Here is a 14,972-nt window from a genome sequence, read left to right on the forward strand (position 1 = left end):
CATCTACTAACACTAGGGCAACATGGTTTTCAATTTAATTTTATTAACTGTCATGTAACAGGTTGTTTAATAGTTGGAAATAGTCGCATAGGGGCTCCTCATAATAACTGGTGGATCCATCTGGAAAACATGGTTTCTCCATTTATAACCAGTTTGGAAGGATGGGGTGGAGGTGTATGTTGTACAACAGCCGCAGTTCCTTCAGATTCCTTGGTTAAATTCAAACCCACCTTATTCTAGGTTGGTCAATACAGGGCTGTTTTTTTGTGGTAATATGGGCAAGGGCAACCTTGACCTTGAAAATCATTTCTTTAATATAGAGTGTTGAGTAATCTGTAAATTATATACTTATTAACTGTATTCATTAATGTCATTAGTTATAGCTGTCTATTAAATATGTAACTTCACATTGAAACTTTTTGAAGATTAAAAATGTACTCTCTGCGAAAACCTATTAAAAATGACTCAGCTGAACTCAGCAGGTCCAGAGGCAACCAGCCTGCTTTGACCTTTGCCCACGGGGCTCGCTGGCTTAAAGCATTGGTCAGAACTGACCTAGATGGTTGAGCTGGTTTCTCCATGTTTCCCTGGCTTTGGTCCCTGAGGGTAAGCACTTCAAGCTTTCCTGCTGTTTCCCAAGATATACTTTCAATTATTCTTCATTTGCCCTTTAATTCTATTAGAACATCTGATGTTCACATTGCTGTAAATAAGAGAATACCCTGACCTTGGCCTGGCTTTTGCCTCTCAGTATTACAAACACAAGTGCGGGAAGTCCCACAATGGGAATGGCCAGTATTCCAGGAAGCCCAGTGCAGTCAAGCAATGACTCCATCCCTAATAAGAAACACCAGCCTGAATGCTGTGTGAATTGGCTGAAATATTTAAATGAGATGTCTCAAGAGAAATTCCCACTGGAATCAGCAAGTCATCATTTCTTCAGCAAAGTTTTAATTTACGCAGAAATTAAAGCTTTAAGGCACGTACAGTCTCAGAGTATCTTGCCCATAATATATTGCTGCTGCTGAGGTCCACATCTTTATTATCCTACTGCTACTATAGGCACCATCTCTCCCTACTATACCTGCTATCCCACAGCCCCAGTCCCTTCCCAGAGGCTATTATCCCCCCACTGCTACTATAGACACCATCTCTCCCTACTATACCTGCTATCCCACAGCCCCAGTCCCTTCCCAGAGGCTATTATCCCCCCACTGCTTCTATAGGCACCATCTCTCCCTACTATACCTGCTATCCCACAGCCCCAGTCCCTTCCCAGAGGCTATTATCCCCCCACTGCTACTATAGGCACCATCTCTCCCTACTATACCTGCTATCCCACAGCCCCAGTCCCTTCCCAGAGGCTATTATCCCCCCACTGCTACTATAGGCACCATCTCTCCCTACTATACCTGCTATCCCACAGCCCCAGTCCCTTCCCAGAGGCTATTATCCCCCCACTGCTACTATAGGCACCATCTCTCCCTACTATACCTGCTATCCCACAGCCCCAGTCCCTTCCCAGAGGCTATTATCCCACTGCTACTATAGGCACCATCTCTCCCTACTATACCTGCTATCCCACAGCCCCAGTCCCTTCCCAGAGGCTATTATCCCCCCACTGCTACTATAGGCACCATCTCTCCCTACTATACCTGCTATCCCACAACCCTAGTCCCTTCCCAGAGGCTATTATCCCCCCACTGCTACTATAGGCACCATCTCTCCATACTATACCTGCTATCCCACAGCCCCAGTCCCTTCCCAGAGGCTATTATCACCCCACTGCTACTATAGGCACCATCTCTCCCTACTATACCTGCTATTCCACAGCCAAAGCCACAGCCATTGCTACACTACCTGTATATTCTACATTCTTCCCACATACATTTGTGCAGTTACAGGGTCCCACTACAGGAGGCCTAACCTAGCTGACCCTCCCTCGATGCCCATAAAGACAACTTTAGCTTTGTGCAAGGAAAGCAGTTCAGTAATTGATTTAACCATCGTAACCTCTATGCCAGGGGCCCTCAATTTTTTTAAGCAGGGGGCCAGTTCATGGTCCCTCACACTGTGGGGGGGCCGGACTAAAGTCCTCCCTCCGTGTCCTCATACTGTACTAAGGCCTGCTCCCCGCTGCTTCCTCCTGATCCCTGCTCTCCCCCTGCGTCCTCGTGTTAGATCATTGTGGGGGCCGGGTAAATTACCTTGGGGGGCCGTATGTAGCCCGTGGACCGTAGTTTGAGGATGCCTGCGCTATGCTTTTGTAGTAAATGCAGAACAATTTGGGGGGGTGGGCTTCAAAGTTTGCCATTTCATATTACCATGATTAGAGTGTGTGCGCCCGGGGCAGTCACCTTATCCCCTCTGTATGCAATGGAATGTGTATCTCCACTTAATCGTGCAATATTTCCTGTGAATGTGACACGGTAACACAACGTGCTAGTCGCAAAGCTGGCACCCGTCCGTACAGATCAAAACGTAGCAGCAATAATAAATAATTGAGGGCCCGAGGCGGAGGTACGTGTCTCTCAGGGGGGAAGGGCTAAATTGTTTATAACGCGGCTACGTGTTCTCTGTGTAATCCCCCTCATCTTGATGCCATGGCGAGATGCGATGAACAGATGAGCCTCTCTACCTACACAACTTGTCGGATAGGCTGGCGTCCAAAGCAAATGTTGTCGTTACCCGTGGCCCCAGACTCCCTCATCCATCTCCTTCTCTCTCTCTCTGAGTGTTGCTGCGATGTTAATTTACCTCAGAGTTTATTTTCTTCATTCATCACCAGCTGCAGGGCCCACTTGCTCACGTGCTTAAATCTTGCTGAGTGTGGCTGGGAAGCCGATCTTCTGAAGCAGAGGGAGCTTTTCCCCCTCATTTTAATTGGACACTGCTGCCAGCAATTTCAAAACACCTTTGACAGGAGTTATCGATGAGGGGCCCTTGGCAATGCAGGAATGCTGTGGCCCCCAATGGTGGGGTGTGTGTATGTTTACCCTGCATTTCTCCAGCGGTTCATGAACTACATGTCTTGACAAACTCCATAGCTGGAATCATTTAAACATGAAATAAACCCAATAGGCTTGTTCTGCCCCCAATAAGGGGTAATTATATCTTAGTTGGGATCAAGTACAGGTACTGTTTTATTATTACAGAGAAAAGGGAATCATTTAACCATTAAATAAACCCAATAGGGCTGTTCTGCCCCCAATAAGGGGTAATTATATCTTAGTTGGGATCAAGTACAGGTACTGTTTTATTATTACAGAGAAAAGGGAATCATTTAAACATTAAATAAACCCAATAGGACTGTTCTGCCCCAATAAGGGGTAATTATATCTTAGTTGGGATCAAGTACAGGTACTGTTTTATTATTACAGAGAAAAGGGAATCATTTAACCATTAAATAAACCCAATAGGGCTGTTCTGCCCCCAATAAGGGGTAATTATATCTTAGTTGGGATCAAGTACAGGTACAGTTTTATTATTACAGAGAAAAGGGAATTATTTAAACATGAAATAAACTCAATAGGACTGTTCTGCCCCAAATAAGGGGTAATTATATCTTAGTTGGGATCAAGTACAGGTACTGTTTTATTATTACAGAGAAAAGGAAATCATTTAACCATGAAATAAACCCAATAGGGCTGTTCTGCCCCCAATAAGGGGTAATTATATCTTAGTTGGGATCAAGTACAGGTACTGTTTTATTGTTACAGAGAAAAGGGAATAATTTAACCATTAAATAAACCCAATAGGGCTGTTCTGCCCCCAATAAGGGGTAATTATATCTTAGTTGGGATCAAGTACAAGGTTCTGTTTTATTATTATAGAGAAAAAGAAATCATTTTTGAAAATTTGAATTATTTGTTTATAATAGAGTCTATGGGAGATTGCCTTTATGGAATTCAAAACTTTAAGGGGTAATTATATCTTAGTTGGGATCAAGTACAGGTACTGTTTTATTATTTCAAAGAAAAGGGAATCATTTAACCATTAAATAAACCCAATAGGACTGTTCTGCCCCCAATAAGGGGTAATTATATCTTAGTTGGGATCAAGTACAGGTACTGTTTTATTATTACAGAGAAAAGGGAATCATTTAACCATTAAATAAACCCAATAGGACTGTTCTGCCCCAATAAGGGGTAATTATATCTTAGTTGGGATCAAGTACAGGTACTGTTTTATTATTTCAAAGAAAAGGGAATCATTTAACCATTAAATAAACCCAATAGGACTGTTCTGCCCCCAATAAGGGGTAATTATATCTTAGTTGGGATCAAGTACAGGTACTGTTTTATTATTACAGAGAAAAGGGAATCATTTAACCATTAAATAAACCCAATAGGACTGTTCTGCCCCAATAAGGGGTAATTATATCTTAGTTGGGATCAAGTACAGGTACTGTTTTATTATTACAGAGAAAAGGGAATCATTTAACCATTAAATAAACCCAATAGGACTGTTCTGCCCCCAATAAGGGGTAATTATATCTTAGTTGGGATCAAGTACAGGTACTGTTTTATTATTACAGAGAAAAGGGAATAATTTAACCATGAAATAAACCCAATAGGGCTGTTCTGCCCCCAATAAGGGGTAATTATATCTTAGTTGGGATCAAGTACAGGTACTGTTTTATTATTACAGAGAAAAGGGAATCATTTAACCATTAAATAAACCCAATAGGGCTGTTCTGCCCCCAATAAGGGGTAATTATATCTTAGTTGGGATCAAGTACAGGTACTGTTTTATTATTACAGAGAAAAATGAAGCTTTTTTTAAAAATGTGAATTATCTGAACTTTCTGGATAATAGGCTTCTGGATAAGGGGTCCAATACCTGTTTTATTATTAAACACAGGGAGGACCATTTATCAATATTCTGATTTTCATGGTTTAAGAGTTTAATCTCAGAGGTTTTTTTTTAAGTTTTAGAGTTTTTTGACACCACAAATAAACTAATTTCTACTAAAACCACAAATGTCTAGTCATTTATAAGAAGATCCAAAATGAAAAAGCACAAAATACTGAACAAAAGCAAGAAGAACACGAAAACCACACATTTCTCATAGTTTTTACTTTTGAATCTTCATGGACCTACAAAGAAAAGACCCCCCGAAAGCCTCTAAAACCACAAATTAAGTAAAGATTGTTACAATTTGCCTTGGCATAGTTTTGTATTAGTGGTTTTTCAGTTATTTAGCTTTTTGTTCAGCAGCTCTCTAGTGTGGCATTTCAGCAGCTGGTTGCTAGGGTTTTGTTTACCTTAGCAACCAGGCAGTGGTTTAAATAAGAGATGGGAATATGAATAGGAGAGAGTCTGGACAAAAAGATAAAGAATAATAATAATAATGAAATTGTAAGCTCACATGGCAATAGTTTTTTGGCTCCATTTGAAAGCTGGAAAGATGTTGAAGTGGATGTCTAATCATTTGAAAACAATAAAAAATAATTAATTAAGACCAATTGCAAAGTTGCTAGGAACAAAACATTCTATAACACACTAAAAGTTAACACAAAGGCAGTGTCGGACTGAGATGCCCGGGGCCCACCAGAAAAACCTTAGACCATGGGCCCACTTTCTAAACTATTATTCCTCCTTTCCTCATTTAATCTCTTTATTATCCAAGTCTTTTTGTTCTTCTTTGTTCTTATACAGCAATAGGGAATGACCATGAAGCAGGCTACCAGGAGTTTTCCTGGTATCTCAATGGACTAGTCCAACTCCTGCAAATAGTTAGAAACAAGAGGGCCCACTGACACCTGGGCCCACCGGGAGTTTTCCTTGTATCCTGGAGGGCCAGTCCAACACTGCATAAAGGTAAACCACCCTTTTAAGGTGGCCATGTATAGGCCACCACAATGGGCCTACCTGACCATAATCTGGTGCATAGATGTTATTTGTGTAGGTTTTATTCTACTGTCAGATCGAGAACCAGATATGTGCATTGATGGGGTCCTCAATCCAACAGCCTACGCAGCGGCAATTATGATATGAGCGTTTGGCCCGAGGTTCAAACCTCAAGGTTGGCATATTGGGGAAAGATCTGCTTCAATGTATGGCCACTTTTATGGCCAAAGTTAGTAAACAGGGGCACCTGTCAATGCAGGACGCCATTTAATGAGGGAAACGACATAAATCAGTGAACTCAATGCGTAGCCCAGGCTGAACGCCGCTGATGTGTATACTTAAACTACCCAACAATTGTTATAACTCCATTTCACCAAACACCCTCTCTAATTCTGGCGTCTCAGAGTTAGACTTTCTGGTCTTCGCTAAAACTGACCCATGTGGCACTACAATCAGAGACTATTGGCAACATTAAATGGCAAGAAGAAAGCTGGAGATCCCATGCTAAATGAATATGACAGGCATAAGACTAATCCATAATGCTCTGCTACATGGAAACACAACTGTCTGCATTCCTTTTCCTATCAGACATTTAACAAAATATAGGTTTAATGGCAGTAAGGGGTTAACAGGCAACTAATTATCTGACTTTTAATGCACATTCTGACTTTTCACAGCGATTTCCAAACATTCCAATTCCAGAAATTCCATCGCAATCATTTTTAAGTCTGCGCACCTCAGTTCCCCCCAAGTATACTGATGTGGGATCCCTGCCAAAAGCTGCATGTGTTCACAAGATGGATATGGAGAGACATACAGTAAAATCAGGACTTTTTTTAGCAAAAAAAAACGTACATTTATTCCTGTGGTCAGTTAGGAAAAGCTATGTTCCTATTCCTATTTTACAGGTGGTGCAATGTTTGCATTGAGTCATGGGATTCAAGTGACATCACTAATCACTGGCCATGACATCATTAAGCACCAAAACGATTATAGGGGTAATCACAGTCTTAGCAATAACAGGGTGCAAATTTTACCCATAGTAAAGATGGGTCCCGGTGCTCATGCCCCAGGCCATCATGGAGAAAGACACGTGTAACAATTTAGGCAGGCTCTCCGGGTTCCCAAAAGAAAGTATAGCAAAAAGCAGCCATATTGTATTAAAAAGTTAGTTTATTTAATCCATATATAAAACAAAAAAGAGAAGCCTTACGCGTTTTGTACCAATAGGGTACTTAATCATAGGCTGAATAGCATTTAAAAAAAAACACATTATTTAATGGCAAAGTAGCCAATGGGGAAAAGCCCTGATAATTGGCCAATCACAACCATCATGTATCTAAATGACATGTAGTGGGTGGTTAAAAATGGTTTATTTAAGGATATAAAGTATAAAGGTTTTTAGGTACAATATAGCAAAGTAAAGTACATATTTACTTAAATCTTTATATATATCAGGTCACATCATAGTCAAAGTTAAAACCGTTAGGTTGACTGGTTTTTAGAAAGAAAATCCATTTTGTTTCTTTTCTTATTAGTGTTTGTGTAATGTCTCCCCCTCTGGGGTTAGGAATTACTCTATCGATTCCTATGACATTCAAAAAGGATAGTGATCTGTTAGAGCAAAATTGGAAATGTTTCGCTATTGTAGTTTGACAATTTACGTTTGTAAAGTTTAAAATGTGTTCTCTGATTCTGTCTTTTAATGTTCTGCTAGTTTGGCCAACATATTGTTTTTTACATTTGGTACATGTAGGCAAATATATGACATATTTAGTATTGCAATTGATATAGTGCTTAATCTGATAGGTCTTCAATGTGATGGATGAGGTTAACAATTGTGTCTTAACAATATAATTGCATGTGATGCATTGTCTGGATCCACATTTAAACATGCCATTTGTAGATAACCATGTGTTTGTTGGTTTATTACGTCGGATCAAGCTAGGAGATAATTTATTATTTAGTGTTTCTGTTTTTCTGGTTACAAATCTAAACCCATTATCGAGGATTTGTCTGAGTGGGGTCAGTTTTTAGTATTGTCAGGTTAATGTTTTTTATGGCTTTGTATTGAGGACTGTAGGTTAAGATACACAACAGAGCCTTGGTGTTATCTTTAGTTTTCATTTTGCTTTGTTCTGTAGTGTTGTGTATTACTTTGTACTTATTAAAAAGGTTAGATCTGTTGGTAGATGCTGCTATCTTAAAAGCTTCTTGAATGACATTTTTTGGATACCCTCTATCGAGTAGTCTGTAGTGGAAGTCTTTAGATTTCAATAGAAACTCAGTTTATTCTGAGCAGATACGCCTAATGCGTAGGTACTGGCTGTATGGGATGGTGTGTATAAGGTGTTGCGGGTGACAAGATTGTGCATTAAGTAAGGTGTTGGCTGAACAGTCCTTTCTAAAAATAGTGCTGGTGACAGAACTGTTTTTAGTACTGAGTGTAATGTTTAAAAAGTTAATAGCATGGTTATTGATTTCTGAAATTAACTGTAGATTATAGTTGTTTTGCTAATTGACATAACAAAATCAGTGAATTGTTCTTTTGTGCCTGACCAAATTAGGATGATATCGTCAATATAACAACCAAAATATTGAATATTATTAGAAAAAGTCTTCTCATCATTATAGATATGTAGTTCCTCCCACCAGCCTAAGAATAAATTTGCGTATGATGGGGCGAATTTCGCACCCATAGCCGTTCCGCGGCATTGTAGATAATATTTATTGTGAAAAAGAAAAAAGTTATGAGTGAGAAGAAATTGTATGGATTGTAAGAGGAATGTAATGAAGTTAGATTCGTATGTGCTATAGTGAGACTCGATAGCTTTAAGACTGAGTTGATGAGGAATACAAGAATATAGTGAAGTGACATCGATGGAGGCCCATTTAAAGTTGTTCTTAGTATTCCATTGGAAATTATTTAGTACATGAAGCAGAAGGCCACTGTCCCTTAGGTAGCTAGGAAGTCTTAAGACTAGGGGTTGTAAAAAGTGGTCAGTATATTCGCATAAGTTTTCTCCTAAGTAGCCAATGCCTGCTATAATTGGTCGTCCTAATGGTGGCCTCTCTTTTTTATGAATTTTTGGTAGGTGAGGAAAAATGGCTGTTTTCAGGGTATAAGTTTTTAGGAAAGAAAAAAGAACCACTTATACAGATATTTTTTTGTCTTGCTGTGTTATAAGAAGTAAATAAGGAATTTTACATGAGGTCAAGTGACTTTATAATATCCTGAAGCCCTGAATAAACTGCACAATTATTGAGATATGAGTTTCAATACACAATATATCAGTAAGGTTTTCTTGTTATTGTTCCATTTGCATTGGCATAACCCCTCTGTGCCAGGTCCTATCTGGGAATATCTTGTGCCCATGTAATAGCCAGCTCTATTAGCCCCTGTAGAGGGTAGGTCTGTAGGGATACATTCCTGAGTTAGGGTGCTGTGGCAGCACCGGGTGGTTAAGGCTAGGTAGCAGAGCATTGTAGTTGGGTCAGTATGTGCCAGAATTGCAATTAATGAGAATAGGGTTAGAGATTGAAGGACATGTAGACCCCACACACAAAATTGTAATCAGTGAACAGCCTATTTGAAATACTGGCACTCTTGTAGCTCAAAGGTTAATAGTAAGGCTGCACCATCCCCTTAATCACTTGGGATTCCTTCTCTAACCCACTCAGCCCCCTCCATCAAGGATTTACTTTGCCTGTTGGCTCCTGGGCATGCTCAGTTCTTCCCAGCTCAGATTACTAAACATGCCCTCCAGTCTAGCAGCCAATGAAGACAGGGCATTGCTGTTTCCCATAGAAACTCTGCTCTAGCTGTCTGCTCATATTTTTCTCCTAACCTCCTGAGCTCAGCTTAACCGCTTCAGTGCTTAATCCAAGCAGAACTTTTTTTATCAAAGTACTTTCTGCCTGTGTGAGCCTGCATTCTTGATAAATTGTTTGCTAAATAGGGGTCTTTGTGTGTTTGCAGATTTAAATGTAACTGATGATGTGTCAGTGGGAAAATGGCCGCCGGGTTAAAGCTGCTATTTGTTTAGGAAAATGTGATGGTGCTGGCAAACAGAGGGAATATGTGCAGTACACATGGTGCCATTTGGGTGGGGGTGATGTGCCACACATATATACATTGTAGTAAAATTAGTATAGTGAATTACTATTCCTGTGCTGTACCAGAATATTAATGGACAGTTAAATACTTACTGTATGTGCTTGCACCATGTTTTTGTTTATTGCACATTGTACGTTGATTATGTGGGGGCTCAGCCTGAGTGAAATCACTGATTCATCGCATAGCCAACTGGAGGCCCTAGGTAGCCAAAATGCCCCTCTCCTATTACCCAGGTGATGACCTGAGGACTGCATCATGGCACAACATTGCATCACCAAGTGCAGTAGGGCAAGGGGACCTTCCCAGGGCATGTCTCTTTCCAAGCAGGGAGCTTTCCCTCTCCCTCTATAATAACCCCGTTGTTTGCCTCCATCAGTGTCGGACTGACCCATAGGGATACCAGGAAAATTCCCAGTGGGCCCAGGTATCAGTGGGCCCTCCTGCTTTTAGCCATTTGGCCTAATTCATGGTCATTACTTATTTTTATATGGAAACAAAGCAACTAAATATATAGAAAAATAGATTATAATATGTAAAGATAAATAAAATAGGAAAATATAGAGACCAAGTAAGAAATGGATGAAAAATAGTTTGGAGAGTGGGCCTGTGGTCAAAGGTTTTCTGGTGGGCCCCTGGCATTCCAGTCCGACACTGGCCTCCATACAGATTTTACTGATGCAACTACTGCACCCAATGCCCACAACATACCATTGCTGTCATTAGGAATATCAGTGTGGAAGTGTTCAACTCCACTGAGGGTCAGATTTATCTGCTAGGGTTCCAGAGTACCTTCCGGGGTGTCCAGGCTCTAGTAGGCCCCGGCCAAGGGAAACTGGTATCAATCCTTTTTTATTTCTGTCATAGGCTAATATAACACCAGTAATATTTATCACTATATATTTTATTGCTCTGAGAGTAGGATCTAAATGTCAGACTCTCTGGTAGGCATTTGGGCTCCCAGTCTGCCTACTACATATGTACCTTGTTATGTGAATCAGTTGTACGCAAGCTGAAGGTCTATCATGGGGTTAGTGGTATATTGGTTGCATATTGGGTGGCGCCCCAGCAGTAGTTACAGTGTAGTAACACTAGTCTGAAAGTGTTATTGTGGCGCAGATATCATGCTATTTTGCTGATTGCTGCTAGAATTTATCCCGCTTGTATCAGCAGAACCTCGGCATCAGTTTATATCGCTGCCCCGTTTGTAACATATAAATCTGGTTACAGAAATCCCCACAAACGAGATACGGCAAATTTCAGAGGCAATTTAGCCTTTATCTTAATTTGAATATGTTTTTCCCTTTAAGGCACATGTTTCATTATAAGAACTTGAGTCCCTTTAATCTCGTGCTACGCAATGTAATTTGATTTCACCCTTGCTTTAAAATAGGTTCTTTTTAATCTCGAGGCTTAGCGGCCACATGTGGTACGTTTTAAATCGTGCTACTAGACACCACGCCTAAAAAGGAGCCGTATGCTCAACTATAAAAATAACTATAATCATATATTTTATCATTTCTTTCCTTCCATTTTCTACATATTGAAAAAATAATATTTGGTTGCTGTATCAATGCAGCTTGCAACAGATTGCACAATACCTTGCTATACACCAATCTAATGGCCACAGTATAGACCAGGGAGATGCAACCTTAGGTGGTCCCAGCTGCCTCAGAACTTTCTGAAGATTGAACTTTTCTAAACTTTCCTAGATTCACCCTCCTGGATTTGCTGTGTCTGAAGCACCAATGGTCTCCTCTACCCGATCATGGTGACCTTAGGCCAAGTTGGCTGCTTAGATCACTGCAAACGTTTAATTGTAAGCTGTTAAAAATATAGGTACTTCAGGATTCATTTATCATGGAGCTGTCATCCCAGCTGGCATCTGTGGCCACAAGTAGTGCACTTTATTCATGTTGAAAAGCAGATTCCTCTATTCGCTGCTTGACATGGGTGGGCTGTTTACTTCATAGTAAGCTTGGTTGTGCCACTATAAGTTTGTAGAATAACACTATGGACTTTTACATCTAAGCATGTCCTTCTTTCTACTTAAATTGTCTCGTGTTGTGCCGGCATAAGCAGACCACATGTGCAGTATGGGTTGATGCATGGTGGATGAAACAATAAGAATTGTTGGTCAACAATTAGATCTGGTGCTGTAATTCCTTAAAAGATGGCACGTCTGTAGGGGACCCATTGGGTTAACTTCCTCTTCTGCTCAGAAAGTCTCTGGTCCATTAACTATGCCCTGTTAAAAGGAAGTAGTTCCCATTGATCCAGGGGTTTTATATAAGTTCCATCATAACAGGAGTTGAATTCACCAGGGGCTCTTAGGTGGAGGTAGGCTTAGGTATCCAAGGAGAAGTGGTTGGACCATAAGGTAACCATTCGCTAGTGAAGCTTGGGTACAGGGTCCCCATAAATAATGTTGTTAACAATTGACAGGTTAGCATCCTGTTATAGTACACCCCAGGGTGTAAGCGTAAGTCGTGGCTATGCTCCACCAAGGAGACGTAGTGAGGTTAGTATTGGCCTAGTGTAGGACCATAACTGGAAAATAATTAATTTAACCAGTGGCCTGGGGTTGAGAGTGCCTAAGGCAAGTGCCCACCCCAAGGTGGTCCCCCCTGTCCCCACCACCCTACGCACCTTATCTCCGCATGTTTACATGTGTGTGACTCGGCACTAGTACAGAAGTATGAGCCCCCTACCTTCAGGGATGTACAGTGGTGTGAAAAACTATTTGCCCCCTTCCTGATTTCTTATTCTTTTGCATGTTTGTCACACTTAAATGTTTCTGCTCATCAAAAACCGTTAACTATTAGTCAAAGATAACATAATTGAACACAAAATGCAGTTTTTAAATGAAGGTTTACATTATTAAGGGAGAAAAAAAACTCCAAATCTACATGGCCCTGTGTGAAAAAGTGATTGCCCCCCTTGTTAAAAAATAACTTAACTGTGGTTTATCTATTTCAATTTTCAATTTCAATATCAATTTCTGTAGTCACCCCCAGGCCTGATTACTGCCACACCTGTTTCAATCAAGAAATCACTTAAATAGGAGCTACCTGACACAGAGAAGTAGCCCAAAAGCACCACAAAAGCTAGACATCATGCCAAGATCCAAAGAAATTCAGGAACAAATGAGAACAAAAGTAATTGAGATCTATCAGTCTGGTAAAGGTTATAAAGCCATTTCTAAAGCTTTGGGACTCCAGCGAACCACAGTGAGAGCCACTATCCACAAATGGCAAAAACATGGAACAGTGGTGAACCTTCCCAGGAGTGGCCGGCCGACCAAAATTACCCCAAGAGCACAGAGACAACTCATCCGAGAGGCCACAAAAGACCCCAGGACAACATCTAAAGAACTGCAGGCCTCACTTGCCTCAATTAAGGTCAGTGTTCACGACTCCACCATAAGAAAGAGACTGGGCAAAAACGGCCTGCATGGCAGATTTCCAAGGCGCAAACCACTTTTAAGCAAAAAGAACATTAAGGCTCGTCTCAATTTTGCTAAAAAACATCTCAATGATTGCCAAGACTTTTGGGAAAATACCTTGTGGACCGACGAGACAAAAGTTGAACTTTTTGGAAGGTGCGTGTCCCGTTACATCTGGCGTAAAAGTAACACAGCATTTCAGAAAAAGAACATCATACCAACAGTAAAATATGGTGGCGGTAGTGTGATGGGCTGGGGTTGTTTTGCTGCTTCAGGACCTGGAAGGCTTGCTGTGATAGATGGAACCATGAATTCTACTGTCTACCAAAAAATCCTGAAGGAGAATGTCCGGCCATCTGTTCGTCAACTCAAGCTGAAGCGATCTTGGGTGCTGCAGCAGGACAATGACCCAAAACAAACCAGCAAATCCACCTCTGAATGGCTGAAGAAAAACAAAATGAAGACTTTGGAGTGACCTAGTCAAAGTCCTGACCTGAATCCTATTGAGATGTTGTGGCATGACCTTAAAAAGGCGGTTCATGCTAGAAAATCCTCAAATAAAGCTGAATTACAACAATTCTGCAAAGACGAGTGGGCCAAAATTCCTCCAGAGCGCTGTAAAAGACTCGTTGCAAGTTATCGCAAACGCTTGATTGCAGTTATTGCTGCTAAGGGTGGCCCAACCAGTTATTAGGTTCAGGGGGCAATTACTTTTTCACACAGGGCCATGTAGGTTTGGATTTTTTTTCTCCCTAAATAATAAAAACCCTCATTTAAAAACTGCATTTTGTGTTTACTTGTGTTATCTTTGACTAATAGTTAAATGTGTTTGATGATCAGAAACATTTTGTGTGACAAACATGCAAAAGAATAAGAAATCAGGAAGGGGGCAAATAGTTTTTCACACCACTGTATATATAATAAGGCACCCTAAGGCCTGTGCCTAAGGCAGCATGTTTTTAATTTAAAAAAAGTTCCCCAAGCCTCTGCCGTGGATTTCCATGGGAAATCTGGCAACGGAGCTGGGGGGTAGGGGAATGGAGGCTTTGGGGAAGTGACGTCACACGTACAACATAGGGGCATATTTAGGTCCGGTGCCTAGGGCAGAACTGAACCTAAATACGTCCCTGTCTACATTTCCACCCTAAGCATGTGCTTCTTCTGCCTACTTCTAGTTCCAACCCTGCATTTAACCCATTACACATCCCTGTCCAAAATTAAAAAGGGACAATATTCAGCAACGTGACCACTTGTTCAGAGATTGGAAAAGCACTATATTTGGGCTGTGCCAACATAATGAGCGCCCCCCCCCCCCCCCCCACATATAGCTTTGAAATAAACTAGTAGCCTAGTATAAGCATAAAGATATTTTTATTCATTATGCTACTGAGACAAATCCGTCCTGGGGTGTATAATGGTGTAATTAAATTAAACGAGAAATCTGTACGTCTTGAACACAATTTTCTCATTGTATAAAGCAGCTGAAATCTTTAGATGGGCTGATATCCCAGGCATATGGCTCCTGACGTAGAGTTACAAGCTGCTGCCTTCACTTCCAAG

Source organism: Xenopus tropicalis, chromosome 5, assembly GCF_000004195.4.
Source record: "Xenopus tropicalis strain Nigerian chromosome 5, UCB_Xtro_10.0, whole genome shotgun sequence".
NCBI lineage: Eukaryota > Metazoa > Chordata > Amphibia > Anura > Pipidae > Xenopus > Xenopus tropicalis.